The 4,826-nt window shown below is 36.8% G+C and overlaps 1 non-coding gene across 1 annotated transcript; it reads left to right on the top strand.

Moving 5' to 3' along the window:
* Positions 1–2,709: 2,709 nt before the first annotated feature.
* Positions 2,710–2,816, top strand: LOC131234156 (small nucleolar RNA R71). The gene has a single exon (XR_009165564.1). It is a non-coding gene; the product is annotated as a small nucleolar RNA R71 (small nucleolar RNA).
* Positions 2,817–4,826: the final 2,010 nt, after the last annotated feature.

Raw genomic sequence — 4,826 nt, 5'->3', positions numbered from 1 at the left:
ATTAACAATAATAATAATAATGATAATGATGATGATAATAATGATAACTTAGGATTTAAATCCTAAAATCCAAGTCTAGGACTAAAACTCCAGGAAGAAAACCCTGATCAAAACCCTAAGTGGTTTGAACCCTAGGTCAATACTTCGAACATAAATAATGAGCTAAGTTTAGATCTAATGGTACAATTTCATACCTTATGATAGGATCCGAGTCTAACGACGTGTGCACTTCCTAATAACTTTAGTTGGCGATTCAAAGTATAGATGATGATTTCTTCCTCTTGAGCTTTCCATTTTTCCATTAACTTAAGTTATAGTTCTTATTTTATTTATAATTGATATCTCAATTTCATAGTCACATGTGTTAATTGTCATAATTGAATTGTTACATTACATGCTTAATTTTTATCGTACATATTTATTCATGCTTATAGATTATTTATGGATTGTTTATGGAACTTAAACTGATACATCAGTGGAAAACCCTCACCTATAAATGTACACCCATACTTGGAATGTAACCTGACTAGTTGTGATTATAATGGACCTTTGGCTTATTAGTTATTGAAAGGTGGTTTAAATTGACCATTGATGTGGGCCTACCATCCAAGGTTATTGTGTCCAATGGTTTTCAAGGATGGTCTTTTATCGCATGGTTTTGATACTCGCTCTATGTGGCCTATTTTGATAATTGCCCTATGTGGCTTGTTTTGATATCGCCCTATGTGGCTTTGTTCTAGTATTTTTCGTTATGGGTTCGATGTTTTATACTGTGCCACCATGCGATGGTAAGCCCCATATACTGTAATATGATTTGGCCATTAGTCGACAGGTTTCCATTAAACATCCTAAGATGGTAGTCTCATGAGCTGAGGATGGTGGTATGGGACTTATGCCCGAGCTATCGGCCTAAGCTGGTGACGAGCCCCCGTAGTGACCTTGAGCTTATTTAAAACTGGCTGATTGTAACTGGACTAATAATAGTTTGGCTAATCATGCATACATGGCACAGACCAGTGTTTATCACTAACGTAAGTAATGTATGATAGATAGTCGTTACACTGCACGTAGTATGCTTTCACTGACGATTAGCCTCTATCCGACTGGATGTTTTTCCCAAGTCGATGATTGCATGGATGACGAGCCCAACTTCCGCACCGATGTGCATCCCCAGGGCGATGACTGCATTCACGCATCCGTGCATTTAACAAGACTTGCATCATTATTGTTTTGTATGCTTTATTTTATAATTATGCTTACCTAATGCGGCGGTGTGTAATCTTGAGGGGAATTCACACTGAGTTGGTCACTCATCCATCAATTATATAACCGTACAGGTAGTATAGGTGGCCTAGATGATGTATATGTTCAGACTTGATGAGGAACAGTGCACATGTGCTATGGATGCATGGCTGTATTGCTAAGAGGAGTTGTGCGGTCTTGCGGCTTACATTTATATACTTTTGTTATTTCTCATGTATGTATATCTTGTAATTGTAAATGTTGAGATATTGGCTTGTATAAATCATTATGGGAAGCTTCTTGTGTATCTAAATGATAATGCAATTTCCTTTACGTTTGATTTGTCCATACTATGCTAACTGCTAACTTTGAATGAATAAACTCTGAAAGTCAAAAAAAATGTAGACTTTGGCTCTCTATAGGTTAACACTCAGGTTTTTGGGAAATGGGTTATATATTCGGGTCCTGAAAACATGGGGCATTACATCTAAAATGTCCCGAGAGTTAGAGAGAGGTTTTGGTGCTATTAACCATTGGGGAAATGGGGCAATCGGCTTGCCTTGAAGATCCAGTTCTAATTCTTGTGGAGTAGTGCTAGATCTATTATTGTTGTCCTTTTTCGGGTCCTTAGGCATTTTAACCCTAACTGGAATGGTTTTGTTAATGGTCTTCCCACTCCTAAGAGTGGTGATAGATATAGCTTACTCCATCTGATTTAAAGAGCTTGGGTCGCTAACTTCATATTGTGATTTTGGATTGGGAAGAGGTTGAGCTGGAAGGCTTCCCTTATTCCCAATCATATTCCTTGTGTCAAGCCCTTATATGGCTTTTATAAGGTCTTAGAAGGCTTATAGCATCCCCTGATTGAATAGCTCTTAATTTTGAAGATGTTTTAACACCGAATGCTCTTGAGGTTTCCCTTGATTTGAAATTTGATTAAAGAAACCTTAAGGGGTAGCAGTTTGTCCATTCCTCCAACTGAAGTTTTGATGATTTCTCCAACTAGGATTGTATGTATTGGAGGTAGGTCTATTGAAAGGTCTTTGGTAATTATTTACGGCATTAGATTGCTCATTTAGTACCACTTAAAACGGAGGTATTGTTTGACAATTTTCAATTGTGTGAATGTTGCAAACACAAATACCGCAAACACTTTCCTTAACCTTATCCTTTTTTAGTTCTATGACCTCGAATTTCCTTATGAGATTAGACACTTTAGCATTGATATCATCATCCTATTTCAGAAGGTATAATCTGCCCCTCTCCTTTGATTGAGTGGGCCTAGAAGTGGTGCTTGATTTTGGGGAGATGTCTTATGATTGTGTGTTTTCAGCAAGTCTGTCCAAGTAGTCTCACACATCATCGACATTTTTATTCATGAATTCCCCATTGCATATTGTCTCAACCAATTGGCGCATGGAAGATGTCAGATAATCATAGAAAAAGTGAGTAATGCACCACGTTTCAAAACTGTGTTGTGGGCATGAACTGACGAGATCCTTGAACCACTCCCAACATTGGAAGAATGTTTCATCCTCCTTTTGGGCGAAGTTCATGATTGACTTTCTGAGGATGTTCGTTTTATGATGTGGAATTTTTTTTTTATGAACTCCCTTATCATGTCATTCCATGTGCCAATAGATCGAGGACGTAGTGAATGCAACCATATCTTAGCTTTCTTTTTCAAAGAAAATGGAAAGAGTATCAGTCTGACCGTGTCTTTAGACACGTTAGGAAAATATAAAGTAGCTATAATCTCGTCAAACTCTTTCAAGTGTAGATATGGACTTTCATATTCAAGTCCATGAAATTTTGGAAGGAGTTGGATTATCCCTGACTTAATATCCATATGTCCAGTATTTTTTGAAAAAATCATGCATGAGGGCGTGCTCACACCCACCGGTTGTAAATAGTCTTGCAAAGTATGAGGCGGGGTGTTTGATGCACCTCATTCTCATCCTGGACTTCCTTAACTCGAGGTTGAGGTTGTCTTCCCGGTTGATTGATCGGTTGATTGGTAGCCATAACTTCAATTAGCTCTGTGAATATCGAGTGTTGTCTAATCTTATGATGGATAGATAACCCCTAAATCAATCCTCCTTCACTTAAGAGACATCGAGTATTGTCACGAACCCACTTGGGCATGAAACACTCTTAGTACTCAATTTCAGAACCTAACCTAAACCTAAAAGAAAGAAGGAAATAGAAATCTAGAAATAGAAAGGGAGAGAATTGAAAGAAGTTACCAAATTAGAAGTTCCTAAATTAAAATCCTGTAGAACAAAACAAAACAAGTCAGTTTCTAAAACAGAAATTCTAAAATTAGAAAGTTTCTGAAAACAAAAATAAAAAGATGGGTTAGTTTCTAAAAACAAATTATGAAAGTAAACTAGTTTATAAAAAGAGAAAGAGTTAGTTTCTAAAATCAAATTAAGAAAATTTCTAAACCTAGAATTAGGACGCTAAGTTAGTTTCTAAAATAAAACAGAAAAATCCTAATCTTAACCTAATTCCAAAACTAGCTAATCTCAGAAAAATGTAACCGTTAGTCTCTCGCAACAGCGCGAAAAACTTGTTCACAACCCCAAGTGTAGGGTTGCGATGTAGTAATAATCTCGGTGAGACTGAGGTCGAATCCATAGGAACTAATCTTGTGTATATTCTGAAAGTAACTAGAACTAGAACTAGAAAAAGATGTGAACCTAATTCTGAAGTAATTGAGAGAGTAATTGTGATTAAGTAATTACAACTTGTAAATTTAAAGTTGGGAACTAGGGTTTCCAAAGATCCACTTGTAGCAGTTAGGGTGATACTATGCTTGATTTAAGGACACAACTGGAATCAAAGTCCTATCTTATCCAGTTGGAAGAAGAGATGGTAAGATCTCTGAACTTCTCATGAATCTAGTTATCAAAAAAGGAGAATAGGGAAGATTGGAAGGGATTCCGTCACCTAACCATGCCCATGAAACGATGACAAACAACAGGATTTACCAATCCATCGATCTCAAAATAGGAAAGAACGATATTCAAAGCTATCACAGATCTATTGTAATTTGTCACAACAAACCATTAAAAACTGAAAATATTCCTTATAATTAAACTAGAATCAAAGAGAGTTCAACATAAACATGAATCAAAGTAATAAAAACATCCCATCGTGCTACAAGCTTTACCCCTTAGCCCTAGCTAAGAGGTTTGGACAACTATAGACATGATTGAACTAAAATTTCTTAAGAAAATCGTAAAAATAACTAAGGAAAAAGAAGAAAAACTCTTGGCGACGGCTTCTCCACACTTTTGCTCTACTCTTCAAACCTTAGAAGATGCCTAAGAACATCCTAGGGACCCCTATTTATAGTTTTGCAAATCCAACTCTCACACCAAGTTGGAAAAATCCGGAAACTGCCTCAAATTTACGCAGTTCGTGTGTTGTTCGCATAACCTTAGACATGTTGAGGGTTTCCTTCGAGTGGTCAAGGATGACGGAAAATTAGAGGATTTTGTTGCTAGAGTTAGAGTCGAGGATTCTTCAACTAGTCAAAGGAGGCAGATTTATAGGGTTCCTTTTCTTCACTTCAAGTC

Source organism: Magnolia sinica, chromosome 18, assembly GCF_029962835.1.
Source record: "Magnolia sinica isolate HGM2019 chromosome 18, MsV1, whole genome shotgun sequence".
Lineage (NCBI taxonomy): Eukaryota > Viridiplantae > Streptophyta > Magnoliopsida > Magnoliales > Magnoliaceae > Magnolia > Magnolia sinica.
Note: the sequence above shows the minus strand (reverse complement) of the source record. Positions and strands in the feature narration are given on the sequence as shown.